Source organism: Haliotis cracherodii, unplaced genomic scaffold (genome assembly GCF_022045235.1).
Source record: "Haliotis cracherodii isolate W230 unplaced genomic scaffold, xgHalCrac1.p SCAF_2, whole genome shotgun sequence".
In the NCBI taxonomy this organism is placed as follows: Eukaryota; Metazoa; Mollusca; class Gastropoda; order Lepetellida; family Haliotidae; genus Haliotis; species Haliotis cracherodii.
Genome location: NW_027266275.1, coordinates 74,320,341 through 74,337,230, shown reverse-complemented (window position 1 = coordinate 74,337,230; position 16,890 = coordinate 74,320,341). Strand labels below are relative to the sequence as shown.

General features: G+C 41.2%; 1 protein-coding gene across 1 annotated transcript in view; it reads right to left on the bottom strand.

Annotated features, from left to right (window-relative positions):
• Positions 1–4,199, bottom strand: part of LOC139469630 (neuronal acetylcholine receptor subunit beta-3-like) — a 101,493-nt gene extending 97,294 nt beyond the window's left edge. The window contains exon 1 of the mRNA XM_071251856.1: positions 4,137–4,199. The gene's annotated coding sequence lies outside the window, so the exon portion shown is untranslated. The remainder of the gene's footprint in view (positions 1–4,136) is intronic.
• Between the last annotated feature and the right edge of the window lie 12,691 nt (positions 4,200–16,890).

Sequence of the window (16,890 nt, the reverse complement as noted above, 5' to 3'; positions counted from 1 at the left end):
AATGTTGAATATTCACGTAATTTTGTTGTTTTTATGAGTGGTTGTTGTCAGCACGATGCTGAACAATGCGTATGAAATCCCGTTAACGCACATATTTTTTATACCCATTCTTCGGTAGTGAAATGCATTGGGCTTGCATAAAAGTCAACTTGTGCATGAAATGCATGCTTTTCTGTAGCAGTTGTGTTTTTGTGACTTGATTCCATACATGTACTACAATATTGAAAACTGTACTTGTTTGAAAAATACACTTAAATATTGATGTCACGGGAACTTATGTTGTTGAGTATATGATTGTAGAATGTCTTCCACTGAGATTTGTATACAGTGTCTACTACCGAGGTATATCCGTAAAGTGTCTATAATCGTGAAATATCCATAAACTGTCTACGATTGCGGTCTGTCCATAAAGTATCTACCATTGCAGTCTATTCATAAAGTGTCTACGATCGCGGTATGTACGTAAGGTGTTTACCATTGAAGTATAATAATAAAGTGTCTACGATCGCGGTATGTCCGTAGAGTGTCTATCATCAAGGTATATTCATAAACTGTCTACGATCGAGGTATACCCATAAAGTGTCTACCATTGCAGTATAACCATAAAGTGTCTATCATTGAAGACTTAATATATTCATCAAGTGTCTACGATCGCGATATATCCGTAGAGTGTCTATCATCATGGTATATTCATAAACTGTCTACGATCGAGGTATATCCATAAGTGTCTACCATTGCAGTATAACCATAAAGTGTCTATCATTGAAATATATTCATCAAGTGTCTACGATCGCGGTATATCCATTAAGTGTCAACGATCGTGGTATATCCATAGAGTGTCTACCATTGCAGTATAATCATAAAGTGTCTTCGATTGTGGTATATCCTTAAAGTGTCTACCATTACAGTATATTCATAAAGTGTCTACGACTGCGGTCTGTCCATAAAGTGTCTACCATTGCAGTATATTCATAAAGTGTCTAAGACAGCCGTATGTCCGTAAAGTGTCTATCATCATGGTATATTCATAAACTGTCTACGATCGAGTTATATCCATAAAGTGTCTACCATTGCAGTATACTCATAAAGTGTCTACGATCGTGTCATAACCATAAAGTGTCTACCGTTGAAGTATATTCATCAAGTGTCTACGATCGTGGTATATCAATAAAGCGTCTACCATTGCAGGATATTCATGAAGTGTCTACGACCGCAGTCTGTACATAAAGTGTCTATCATTGCAGTATATTCATATAGTGTCTACGATCATGGTATATCCATGAAGTGTCTACCATTGCAGTATATCCATAATGTGTCTACCATTGAAGTATAGTCATCAAGTGTCTACGATCGCGGTATATCCATAAAGTATCTACCATTGCATTATATCCATAAAGTGTCTACCATTGAAGTATAGTCATCAAGTGTCTACGATCGCGGTATATCCATAAAGTCTCTACCATTGCAGTATATTCATAAAGTGCCTACCATTGAAGTATAGTCATCAAGTGTCTACGATCGCGATATATCCATAAAGTGTCTACCATTGCAGTATATCCATAAAGTGTCTACCATTGAAGTATAGTCATCAAGTGTCTACGATCACGGTATATCCATAAAGTCTCTATCATTGCAGTATATTCATCAAGTGTCTACGATCGCGGTATGTCCCTAAATACTCTACGATCGTGGTATATCCATACAAAATTTAGAGTCTGCCATCGGAATATATTCATAAAGTGTCTACGATCGCGGTCTATCCATACAGTGACTCAAACGAACCCACTCAAGCGAAGCACGCAGGCAGCTTGGAATGTTTACTCCTCGGGGAGCTGAGAATGATAACTGGAAAACATACGGATCCACTGTTCGGTGAACAAATATACCACATTTGAGCAGAAACTAGTACCAGTACGGTATAAACATTCATAATATACGGATAGTAGTGTCTAACAGGCAGCTTGGGTTGTATACTCCTGAAGGAGCTGAGAAAGAAACTCGAGTGCACAATGATCCATTGACCAGGGTAATAATCATGTAAGCGCTTTGAACACGCTTCAACGGATGTCCAAAATAGCGCTTTACAAATATCCTTATATTATTATCCCAATATCCGTAATGTGTCTGCTGCGTATGCACCCCATGTTACATCTCTACTGTATCTACCACTGGAGCATATCCCTTATGTATCTACAACTAGAGCATATCCGTGATGTGTTTACCACTGTGGCATATCCCTAATACGTCTACCACTGTGGCATATACGTGATGTGTCTACCACTGGGGCATGTCCGCAATGTATCTATAGCTACCACTTTGCTTCGTAATATGTCTACCACTGGGGTATATCCCTCATGTGTCTACCACTGGGACATATCCGTGATGTGTCTACTACCACTGGGGCACATTCCCAACGTGTCTACCACTGTGGCATATCCGTGATGTGTCTACTACCACTGAAATTCGAAGTGTGTCTACCACTGGGGCATATCCCCAATGTGTGTACCACTGTGGCATATCCGTGATGTGTCTACTACCACTGAGATTCGAAGTGTGTCTACCATTGTGACATATCCCTAATATGTCTACCACTGGAACATATGAGTGACGTATCTACCACTTAGACATATCCATAAAGTATCTACCACTGGGATATATCCGTAAAGTATCTACCACTGGGATATATCCGTAAAGTATCTACCACTGGGATATATCCATAAAGGATCTACCACTTGGACATATCCATAAAGTATCTACCACCTAGACATATCAGTAAAGTATCTACCACTGGGACACATCAGTAAAGTATCTACCACCTAGACATATCAGTAAATTATCTACCACTGGGACACATCAGTTAAGGATATGCCACTTGGCTATATCCGTAAAGTATCTACCACTTAGACATATCCGTAAAGTATATACCACTTAGACATATCCGTAAAGTATCTACCACTGGGACACATCAGTTAAGGATCTACCACTTAGACATATCCGTAAAGTATCGACCACTTAGACATATCCGTAAAGTATCTACCACTTAGACATATCCGTAAAGTATCTACCACTCAGACATATCAGTACATTATCTACCACTGGGACACATCAGTTAAGGATCTACCACTTAGACATATCCGTTAAGTATCGACCACTTAGACACATCCGTAAAGTATCTACCACTTAAACATATCCGTAAAGTATCTACCACTGGGACACATCAGTTAAGGATCTACCACTTAGACATATCTGTAAAGTATCGACCACTTAGACATATCCGTAAAGTATCTACCACTTAAACATATCCGTAAAGTATCTACCACTTAGACCCAATGTGTCTACCACTTAGGCATATCCGTGATGTGTCTACTACCACTGAGATTCGAAGGATCTACCACTGGGACACATCCGTTAAGTATCTACCACTGGGGCATATCCGTCAAGTAGTTACCACTGAGGTACAGTCTGCAATGTAATGACGACGTGTCTTTAATGTTTTCACCTCCGACAAATGACTGTAAAGTGATGATATGCAGCCGCGACATGTCCGTAAAGTAAAGTGTAAAGAATCTGTCAGCTGTGTACCACCGTGACACGTCTATAAAATATAGTAAAAATGTGGCTACCATCGCGGTATATATACAAAGTGTCTATGGCTACGACATGTTCAAACAGTATCCACACCGCGACAAGTACAGTGTTCCCAGCACGACACAGCTCAAACACCGCTTCACATATCCATACCCAAGGGACCCGGGGTAAATCTCCAGTGCCCCATTACTGTTCATACGTGACGATGTAATTATAATCGGGTGGCGAGGCTCTGACACTTGCTTGATTGCGTGTCACCATACCCCGATGACTGGATCGTTATTTATGACTTCAGTCACGGGTGTACCTGGTCCACATTTAAATTTACAGGCCGCAATAAAGCTTGAATATTGCTGGCTGGTGCTTTAGACAACAATTTGTCACTCTAATTGTCAGACTTTTAACATATAAACATTGCAGAACACAAATGGTAAAACTGTTGCCATTCTCTGAAACATCAAGATGTTGTTGACATGCAAGGGGTTAATATTTGACTTGCTGCAACCAAGTATATGAACTCAATTCCCCATTGATAACGGTCAACTTACCTGGAACCTCCAGCCATCCGTGAGGGCACGGGAGCCTAGTCGTCTCCGCTCTCGGAGCTGCTCGGCCAGTACACGGCGGCTTTAGTGAAAGAGGTTATCACTGTCATCACTTATACCCGCCGAGAAATCGAAAGTTCTTCTGGTCGTGCGATTGTCCTAGGGCAGACGTTGGGGACGTGCTGCGAGGGTCGGCCGACGCTGCAGCCAGTGTTTGACTAACGTTAGAACCTTTTACTGAATAAATACTGGTTTCCACTGGCCTATTCCAGCAGTTTCGATCCTTTGGTTTGGGGGATGCAGTGGTCAGTGACGGCACAGAGCACCCCCAACCTGCAGGGACAGTTAGTGAGAACAACGAGAACACAAAGTGCTACCCCCACAACAAATCTGTTCATATGAATTACACTCTTTCTCTCAACACAAACCAACTATTCACAGTTCATAATTTAAAAGGGTAAAAGTTTGGAGGTAAGTTTTTCAGTTCCGTGTGATTTCACAGATCTTCCTTGTCCGTTGTATGGATGCTGATGTCGCTGCCGGTGCGGGTGAAGTAGTCAGTTGTATTAGCGAAGCATCTGTAACACCTCATGCCGCATGCTCTGTCCCCCGGGAACGCTGATGTCCCAATAACGTCGGTTGGCTTCATTCACGGTTGCCCTATTATTCTAGAAGGCTTATATTTCGCGCTGCCGTATTCTTTAATCAATCCTTCACTTTGATGCAGTTCATGAAATATTAATTTCGCGGTTGTGAGATGGATGTCTTTATAGGGCTTTCCGTGTAGCCTCCATGTCGAACGATGCTATGTAACGGACTCAAGTCTGAAAATTGGGAAACAAAATAAATAGACACAAACTACTTCTAAAATTGATGTTCCCGTTAACAGGGGAAGTCATTTGCTAACCAGCTCTTGATTATACAAAGAAAGCCGAGAGTACCTTTGATCGGGGGATATCGATCTCAGAGACGGGATGTTCAGTAAGGGTGGAAAAGTCCGTGTTCACTGGTGTAAGAAAGCATGCGCACACTCCGACAGTAATTAGTACGAGGACGGTATGCTATGAGTATGTAACGCCCAATACATTGTTTACTGGTCTTATGAGAAGGAGCTGTTAAAACATGTCACCAGATATCGAACACACCAACATGGAGTACCATGAGCAGCTTGTGTGGACCAAAATGGAAAACACGAAAAAAACCATTGTCGATCGATTATAGAAGACAGTAGGATATAAGAAACATCGCAACTACGTCACATAAAGTATTAAGACAAGGAACGGCAGGACATACGCTATCGATTTCAGTCATAGCGTCCTGGAAAATTAATCGAATGTTTACTTGCAACTCTTACGGTGTTTGAGATCTAGAGATCGGGTGAAGCATGACGTTCTGGAGATCAGGGCTAGTCTCGGCAGTGCAACCTCTTTGAACTGACACATTATCCAGTGTCATCTAGGTCCGGTACCTGCCTTGAATTCACGCACTATCAAGTATACCCCAAGTCGTGTACCTGCCTTGAATACACGCACTATCCAGTATACCCCAAGTCGTGTACCTGCCTTGAATACACGCACTATCCAGTATTCCCCAAGTCTTGTACCTGCCTTGAATTCACGCACTATCCAGTATACCCCAAGTCTTGTACCTGCCTTGAATACACGCACTATCCAGTATACTCCAAGTCTTGTACCTGCCTTGAATTCACGCACTATCTAGTATACCCCAAGTCTTGTACCTGCCTTGAATACACGCACTATCCAGTATACCCCAAGTCTTGTACCTGCCTTGAATACACGCACTATCCAGTATACTCCAAGTCTTGTACCTGCCTTGAATACACGCACTATCCAGTATACCCCAAGTCGTGTACCTGCCTTGAATACACGCACTATCCAGTATACCCCAAGTCCTCTACCTGCCTTGAATACACGCACTATCAAGATTACCCTAGGTTTTGTACCAACCTTGAATTCTTAAATAATACTGAATGCCCAAGGTCCTGTACCTGCCTTGAACTCCCAAACTATCTAGTTGGCCTTAGGTCCAGTAGTTCCCTTGCATTCACACACTATCCTGTACCTGCTTTGTCGTAATCACACATAGAGTCACGCATGTCCTCAGTTATGTAGCTATCTTAAAACTCACATACAGTCATCTTTATCCCATCTTCCCGAGGCAAGGGAGTTAACTGACTATAAATTCCAGTTTCCACCCTTGCCGATCTGGGCGGGCATTTATGGACTCGCGCTACCATGGCTTTATATCCAGGTTGTTTTCTTGTCTTGAACCCACATAGTGTCAATCTATCCAGGTTGTTTTCTCGTCTTGAACCCACATAGTGTCAATCTGTCCAGGTTTTTTTCTCGTCTTGAACACACATAGTGTCAATCTGTCCAGGTGGTTTTCTCGTCTTGAACCCACATAGTGTCAGTCTATCCATGTTGTTTTCTCGTCTTGAACCCACATAGTGTCAATCTATCCAGGTGGTTTCTCGTCTTGAACCCACATAGTGTCAATCTATCCAGGTTTTTTTCTCGTCTTGAACCCACATAGTGTCAATCTGTCCAGGTGGTTTTCTCGTCTTGAACCCACATAGTTCAAGACATGGTGAGTAGTTTCATTGAGCATAGAATTAACGTGCACATGTTTCTCTAGTCGCGTTACGGGTTTCGGATCAATTCTCACGTACGACTGTTGGCTGAAATATCCTTAATCAAAGACGAAGTTTGGAATTGTGTATCTCAACAACTACCATAGTTTCTACGGAAACGACGAAAACAACTTTTTTAATGTCAGGTGTGAAAACTAAAACAAAAGTTATACAATCGATCCATTTCACGTAGTTTATGTGATGAACAATCACTAAACCTACAATACATGTTTCACTTTAATCTCTAGTATAATAATCAATCTCGGGGGTGTGAAAGTCGCCTATCGACCTTGTCTGATACAGTTGTATGCACGCAATGGAACAGTGTTGCAGTCATATTGGTACAGTTGGGTATCATCACTCCATTGAGAATGTGTCGGTTCACCGATACGTTCAATGTTGATATAATTGTGCAAAACAACTCTTTCAATGTATCTGCCAATACTGTCACGTGTTGTAATGATCTATCCGTCATCTCACATCATGTGTTGTACCCATCTATCTCTCATCTCACATCGTGTGTTGTAGCCATCTATCTGTCATCTCACATCGTGTGTTGTAGCCATATGTCTGTTATTTCACATCATGTGTTGTAGCCATCTATCCGTCATCTCACATCATGTGTTACAGCCATATGTCTGTTATTTTACATCACATCATGTGTTGTAGCCATGTGTCTGTCATCTCACATCATGTGTTGTAGTCGTTTGTCTGTCATCTCACATCATGTGTTGCAGCCATGTATCTGTCATCTCACATCATGTGTTGTAGCCATTTGTCTGTCGTTTCACATCACGTGTTGTAGCCATCTGTCTGTCATCTCACATCGTGTGTTGCAGCCATGGGTCTGTTATTTCACATAATCTGTTGCAGCCATGGGTCTGTCATCTCACATAATCTGTTGTAGCCATGTGTCTGTCATCTCACATCGTGTGTTGCAGCAATCTATTTGTCATCTCACGTCGTGTGTTGCTGCCATGGGTCTGTCATCTCACATCACGTGTTGTAGCCATCTGTCTGTCATCTGACATCATGTGTTGCAGTCATTTATCTGTCATCTCACATCATTTGTTGTACCCCTCTGTCTGTCATCTCACATCGTGTGCTGTAGCAATCTATCTGGCATCTTACATCATGTGTTGTAGCCATCTATCTGTCATCTTTCATCATGTGTTGTACCCATCTATGTCATCTTACATCGTGTGTTGCAGCCATGTGTCTCTTAATTCACATCATGTGTTGTAGTCATCTATCTGTCATCTCACATCATGTGTTGTAGTCATCTATCTGTCATCTTACATCATGTGTTGTAGTCATCTATCTGTCATCTCACATCATTTGTTGTAGCCATCTATCTGCCATCTCACATCATGTGTTGTAGCCATTTGTCTGTCATCTCACATCATGTGTTGTAGCCATCTGTGTGTCATCTCACATCGTTTGTTGTAGCCATCTATTTGTCATCTCACATCATTTGTTGTAGTCATTTATCTGTCATCTCACATCATTTGTTGTAGCCATCTATCTGCCATCTCACATCATGTGTTGTAGCCATTTGTCTGTCATCTCACATCATGTGTTGTAGTCATCTATCTGCCATCTCACATCATGTGTTGTAGCCATCTATATGTCATCTCACATAATTTGTTGTAGCCATCTATCTGCCATCTCACATCATGTGTTGTAGCCATATGTCTGTCATCTCACATCACGTGTTGTAGCCATCTGTGTGTCATCTCACATCATTTGTTGTAGTCATTTATCTGTCATCTCACATCATTTGCTGTACACTTCTGTCTGCCATCTCACATCATGTGTTGTAGCCATCTATCTGTCATCTCACATCGTGTGTTGTAACCATCTGTCTGCCATCTCACATCATGTGTTGTACCCATCTATTTGTCATCTTACATCATGTGTTGTAGCCATCTATCTGTCATCTTACATCATGTGTTGTAGCCATCTGTCTGTCATCTCAACTCATTTGTTGTAGTCATCTATCTGTCATCTTACATCATGTGTTGTAGCCATCTATCTGTCATCTTACATCATGTGTTGTAGTCATCTATCTGTCATCTCACATCGTGTGTTGTACCCATCTATCTGTCATCTTGCATCATGTGTTGTACCCATCTATCTGTCATCTCACATCGTGTGTTGTACCCATCTATCTGTCATCTCACATCATGTGTTGTACCCATCTATCTGTCATCTTACATCATGTGTTGTACCCATCTATCTGTCATCTCACATCGTGTGTTGTACCCATCTATCTGTCATCTCACATCATGTGTTGTACCCATCTATCTGTCATCTCACATCATGTGTTGTACCCATCTATCTGTCATCTTACATCATGTGTTGTAGCCATCTGTCTGTCATCTTACATCATGTGTTGTACCCATCTATCTGTCATCTTACATCATGTGTTGTAGCCATCTATCTGTCATCTTACATCATGTGTTGTAGCCATCTGTCTGTCATCTTACATCATGTGTTGTAGCCATCTATCTGTCATCTCACATCATGTGTTGTACCCATCTATTTGTCATCTTACATAATGTGTTGTACCCATCTGTCCGTCATCTCACATCATGTGTTGTACCCATCTATCTGTCATCTCACATCATGTGTTGTACCCATCTATTTGTCATCTCGCATCATGTGTTGTAGCCATCTATTTGTCATCTCGCATCATGTGTTGTACCCATCTATCTGTCATCTCACATCATCTGTTGTAGCCATTTGTCTGTCGTTTCACATCACGTGTTGTAGCCATCTATCTGTCATCTCACATCATGTGTTGTACCCATCTATCTGTCATCTCACATCATGTGTTGTACCCATCTATCTGTCATCTTACATCATGTGTTGTAGCCATCTGTCTGGCATCTTACATCATGTGTTGTACCCATCTATCTGTCATCTTACATCATGTGTTGTAGCCATCTATCTGTCATCTTACATCATGTGTTGTAGCCATCTATCTGTCATCTCACATCATGTGTTGTACCCATCTATCTGTCATCTCACATCATGTGTTGTAGCCATCTATCTGTCATCTCACATCATGTGTTGTACCCATCTATCTGTCATCTCACATCATGTGTTGTAGCCATCTATCTGTCATCTTACATCATGTGTTGTAGTCATCTATCTGTCATCTTACATCATGTGTTGTACCCATCTATCTGTCATCTTACATCATGTGTTGTACCCATCTATTTGTCATCTTACATCATGTGTTGTACCCATCTGTCTGTCATCTCACATCATGTGTTGTACCCATCTATCTGTCATCTCACATCATGTGTTGTACCCATCTATTTGTCATCTCGCATCATGTGTTGTAGCCATCTATTTGTCATCTCGCATCATGTGTTGTACCCATCTATCTGTCATCTTACATCATGTGTTGTACCCATTTGTCTGTCATCTCACATCATGTGTTGTACCCATCTATTTGTCATCTTACATCATGTGTTGTAGCCATCTGTCTGTCATCTCAACTCATTTGCTGTAGTCATCTATCTGTCATCTCTCATCATTTATTGTAGTCATCTATTTGTCATCTCACATCACGTGTTGTAGCCATCTATCTGTCATCTTACATCATGTGTTGTAGCCATCTATCTGTCATCTCACATCATGTGTTGTATTCATCTATTTGTCATCTTACATCATGTGGTCTACCCATCTATCTGTCATTTCACATCATGTGTTGTAGCCATCTATCTGTCATCTCACATCATGTGTTGTAGTCATCCATCTGTCATTTCACATCATGTGTTGTAGTCATCTATCTGTCATCTCACATCATGTGTTGTAGCCATCTATCTGTCATCTCACATCATGTGTTGTAGTCATCTATCTGTCATCTCACATCATGTGTTGTAGCCATCTATCTGTCATCTCACATCATGTGTTGTAGTCATCCATCTGTCATCTCACATCATGTGTTGTAGTCATCTATCTGTCGTGACATTATGTGTTGTAGCCATCTCAACATGCCTTTTCACTGTCACTATGTGGTCTATTGATCTGTATTGCTGTGGCTCGTGGCCAATTCCCCGAAGCTGTCCCGCGTCGCGGCGGAGAGATAGGGAACACTATCACACTAACAAGATTGGCCTGCCCGTGTAGGCGTGATAAACCCGGATTAGGAACATTTATGGGCAATTGGGGGCCTCGTTTATGGGAGAGAACACAATGATGTTTCAGCGCATCACATGCGTGTGTACAGGCTTGGCCTCGTCTGTGTAAATAACCCACAATATCAACTGGCTGTATATGTTACACGCCTCATTTACTTTTATAGTTTGTTAAAGCTTTCAATTTTACGTTACAATCAAGCTCAACTTTTGCATAAAAGAAGTCATTGCGTTTTATGTTTCCATACCAATTAAGCGTTACTAAAACTTCATACAGCTATTATGCAACAGCTGGTTACCGCTTGTAGAAATATTACCTTACAATTGATTATTTTATAACAGACAGGGTCCCAAGTGCATATTTTTTTAATAGGTAGCTTATTATCACGAGTTTCTCTTTATAAAAATTATCTATATGTTGTTTATCTCTATATGTAAAGAGGCATAAAATTAACTACCATTTTAACATCATTTTTTAACGTTTCATGATTAAAAAAGTATTAGAAGCAAAAGTGAGCTGAAAATTGTTTTGTTCGAAACATGAAATTGGCTCTTAATCGTCATGTATTACTAGCTCGTAACAAGCTTGTAACACGCTGTCGTCATGTATCGTACTAGCCTGTAACACGCTGTCGTCATGTATTGTACTAGCCTGTAACACGCTGTCGTCATGTATCGTACTAGCCTGTAACACGCTGTCGTCATGTATTGTACTGGCCTGTAACACGCTGTCGTCATGTATTGTACTAGCCTGTAACAGGCTGTCGTCATGCATTGTACTAGCCTGTAACACGCTGTCGTCATGTATTGTACTAGCCTGTAACAGACTGTCGTCATGCATTGTACTAGCCTGTAACAGGCTGTCGTCATGTATTGTACTAGCCTGTAACACGCTGTCGTCATGTATTGTACTGGCCTGTAACACGCTATCGTCATGTATTGTACTAGCCTGTAACAGGCTGTCGTCATGCATTGTACTAGCCTGTAACACGCTGTCGTCATGTATTGTACTGGCCTGTAACACGCTGTCGTCATGCTTGTACTAGCCTGTAACACGCTGTCGTCATGTATTGTACTGGCCTGTAACACACTGTCGTCATGCATTGTACTAGCCTGTAACACGCTGACATCATGCATTGTACTAGCCTGTAACACGCTGTCGTCATGCATTGTACTAGCCTGTAACACGCTGTCGTCATGCTTGTACTAGCCTGTAACACGCTGTCGTCATGTATTGTACTAGCCTGTAACACGCTTTCGTCATGCATTGTACTAGCCTGTAACACGCTGTCGTCATGCATTGTACTAGCCTGTAACACGCTGTCGTCATGCATTGTACTAGCCTGTAACACGCTGTCGTCATGTATTGTACTGGCCTGTAACACGCTGTCGTCATGTATTGTACTAGCCTGTAACACGCTGTCGTCATGTATTGTACTAGCCTGTAACACACTGTCGTCATGCATTGTACTAGCCTGTAACACGCTGACGTCATGCATTGTACTAGCCTGTAACACGCTGTCGTCATGCATTGTACTAGCCTGTAACACGCTGTCGTCATGTATTGTACTGGCCTGTAACACGCTGTCGTCATGTATTGTACTAGCCTGTAACACGCTGTCGTCATGTATTGTACTGGTCTTTAACACGCTGTCGTCATGTATTGTACTAGCCTGTAACACACTGTCGTCATGCATTGTACTAGCCTGTAACACGCTGACGTCATGCATTGTACTAGCCTGTAACACGCTGTCGTCATGCATTGTACTAGCCTGTAACACGCTGTCGTCATGTATTGTACTGGCCTGTAACACGCTGTCGTCATGTATTGTACTAGCCTGTAACACGCTGTCGTCATGTATTGTACTGGTCTTTAACACGACATGGAATTGTTTGTTGAAGATGATAACTTAGTATTTGAGATAGGTTATCCGTGTTATTCATCAGAAACTCGGAGATCTTAAACCTAAAGCCATTCAAACAATGACGTCAGTGTCGTTCTAATCGTTCTAGACTGACAGTTCATAGTAGGTGCTTATGTTTTATTATAAGACTGACAGTTCACAGGTCGTGCTTATGTTTTAATATAAGACTGACAGTTCACAGGTGGTGCTTATGTTTTAATATTAGACTGACAGTTCACAGGTGGTGCTTATGTTTTAATATTAGACTGACAGTTCACAGGTGGTGCTTATGTTTTAATATAAGACTGACAGTTCACAGGTGGTGCTTATTTTTTAATATAAGACTGACAGTTTCACATGTGGTGATTATGTTTTAATATTACACTGACAGTTCACATGTTGTGCTTATGTTTTAATATAAGACTGACAGTTCACAGGTGGTGATTATGTTTTAATATAAGACTGACAGTTCACAGGTGGTGCTTATGTTTTAATATAAGACTGACAGTTCACAGGGGGTGCTCATGTTTTAATATCAGACTGATAGTTCACAGGTGGTACTTATGTTTTAATATTAGATTTACATATCACAGGTGGTGCTTATGTTTCACAATTAGAGTGGCATATCACAGGTGGTGCTTATGTTTTAATATTAGACTGACAGATCCCAAATTGGTACTCCATCACTTAATACCAGATTGACAGTTTACAATTGGTGTTTATGTCGTAATATAAGACTGAAAGTTCACAGGCGGTGCTTATGTTTTATTATAAGAATGCCAGGTCACAGGTGGTGCTCCCGGTTTAATATAAGACTGACAGTCCACAGGTGGTGCTCATGTTTTAATATCAGACTGACCGTTCACAGGTGGTGCTTATGTTTTAATATAAGACTGACAGTTCACAGGGGACGCTTATGTTTCAATATAAGACTGATAGTTCACAGGTGGTACTTATGTTTCAATATAAGACTGCCAGTTTACAGGGGGTGCTCATGTTTTAATATCAGACTGATAGTTCACAGGTGGTACTTATGTTTTAATATTAGATTGACATATCACAGGTGGTGCTTATGTTTCACAATTAGAGTGGCATATCACAGGTGGTGCTTATGTTTTAATATTACACTGACAGATCCCAAATTGGTACTCCATCACTTAATACCAGATTGACAGTTTACAATTGGTGTTTATGTCGTAATATAAGACTGAAAGTTCACAGGCGGTGCTTATGTTTTATTATAAGAATGCCAGATCACAGGTGGTGCTCCCGGTTTAATATAAGACTGAAAGTTCACAGATGGTGCTAATGTTGTAATAGTAGACTGACAGATTATTAATTGGTACTTATGCCTTTCCTTAATACCAAATTGACATATCACAGATGGTGCTTGTGTTTCAATATTAGATTAACATATCACAGGTAATGCTTACGTTTTAATATTAGATTGACATATCACAGGTGGTGCTTATGTTTTAATATAAGATTGACATATCACAGGTGGTGCTTATGTTTTAATATTAGATTGGCATATCACACGTGGTGCTTACATTTTAATATTAGATTGACATATCACAGGCGGTGCTTACGTTTTAATATTAGATTGACATATCACAGGTGGTGCTTATGTTCTAATATTAGATTGGCATATCACATGTGGTGCTTACGTTTTAATATTAGATTGGCATATCACATGTGGTGCTTACGTTTTTATATTAGATTGACATATCACAGATGGTGCTTATGTTCTAACACCAGATTGACATATCACCGTTGGTGCTGATGTTTTTAATATTAGACTAATCGTTTATAGGTGGTGCGTGTGTCTTAATATTATACTGAAAGTTCACACTTGGTGTTTACGTTTTTAATATTAGAATAACAACATTTCAGAGATGCTAATGTTAAAAAATAAGTTAACACAATGTGGGGATGCGTATTTGTAAAAAATAGGTGGACATATTCTCGTTAGGGATAATGTTTCAATGCTGTGCTAACATTATCTCGGTGGTGTTTATGATATAAGTATACATTGTCTGGGCTGCATGTTCTAAACCGTCCGATGTTAAGCTTTTGTGTCTTTTAGACGCGACGGACAGAACGGAGGCGGAACATAGTGCAGCACTGGATATACATGGGTAGTGAGTGAGTGAGTATGGTTTTACGCTGCTTTTAGCAATATTCCAGCAATATCACGGCGGGAGACACAAGACATGGGTTTCACACATTTTATCCATGTCGGGAATCGAACCCGGGTCTTCGGCGTCTTCTTAACCACTGGGCTATCCGACCGCCCCTATATACATGGGTAGATCTTACAACCATACCTATAAACCGTCGCACATCACGTGTAGTTATGTTCTTCTATCATAGGACCCTTGGTGAACGTTAAAGTTTCTTCAAGTCAAATTTAAAAGATACAGCTCATCATGCACGCATTAAGGCGGTAATAATACTACCAAACGCCATTTTGTCCCGATCCAAACTGGCATAATCCTATAGTCTGTGTGATCAATGAATATACATGCACTGTTGGTCCTCCGTTCGTCTTTCTCCAACAGTACGTGGCAATTAGAACCATATCGCGAGTTCTCTTCCCGCTGCCATGTTTACTTTCTGCTCCTTACCACACAAGCTACCATTATGCCCAACCATTAACTGCCGCAGTCGGGGATGTTCGGCACAACTCGCTATTGTCCGGGAACAGTATCTCATGTAGACGTTCACTGCTCATTTCCGCTCTATGACGTCAGACAATCGCTATAAAGTGTAATTATCACTTTCACTTGCAAACCGATCGCCCAGTAGTACCCACAACGGCAAATATATCTAACCTTGCATCAATCTGAACTTCAATGTCAGCAACACTGATTGGCGTACACGCCGTCGAGCTTGGGCTATAGTTGACTGTGACAACAATGTATGGAAACTACAGTTTGCCATTGTGTACTGTAACGTAACGTTGATCTTAAATATCCTTCGTACATCAAATATACCCTGATGCATCCAGACAACACGAGACAAGCGATCTCCGTGAATAAATGAGTGAGTTGGGTTTGCGTTTACCACTTCGGTGAAACCCACGAGCGCGGGTATGGTTCTGACAAACCTAGAAACATTATCGGGGCGAATCAAGATTCGAACCAACAATCAAAGGTTTCTGGCGTACCCAAGGGACGCAACTCTGCACAGCGAATGGCGGCGCCTTAGACGACGGGGCCCCCGTGCCCCCACAACGATCTGAACACTCAGCAGGAACTGTATGTGGAGATGTATGGGTAGAGTTGAGTAGGTGACTTTTCTTCAACGCCGCTTTGAACAGTATACCAATAATACCACGACGTGGGGGTCAAGGCTACACGTGGCACTGGTTGTTTTCCACCTTTAGCGAAACCAGGCTTCAGTGCTGCTCCATCCGGGGTAGAATAGGTCTTCAGCAACCAATGCTTGCCTTAAAAACGTCTTTGCTTGTAAGAGGCGACTAACGGGATCGGATGGTCAGGCTCGCTACTTGGTTGATGCATGTCATCGATCCCAATTGCGTGGATAATGCGCACTGGATTGTCTGGTCCAGACTCGAGTATTTACAGACCGCCGTCATAAAGCTGGAATATAGCTGAGTGCGGCGTTAAGCAACAAGCAAACAAACAAACAAATCAGTGCTACTCGTGGGCGCGAATCTATCAGCGGATCCTTGTACTGTTAAGGGACGTAATTCTGCACAGCAACGCATGGATCAGCACGAAGGGGAATGAAAAGTGATGTTTATGGAGACCTAAGTTTTAACAGTTTGCATGATCTCAATACCCGCCATGTAATGTAATTAGACCTGGATACATTTTGTTATTCACAATACCTGCTTATTTTATTTTACAACGTGACAGAATAAAAATATTATTAAAAAAACAATTGTACCCTTTCTATTTCACCTACATAGAAATATCCTGCATATGCTATGTCCACTAATCCAAAGCGAATTCTTATAGAGTTACTATTCTCAACTTTAGGCGAGACTCCAAGACTGTCTTTCTTTATGTGTAAGTTGATGA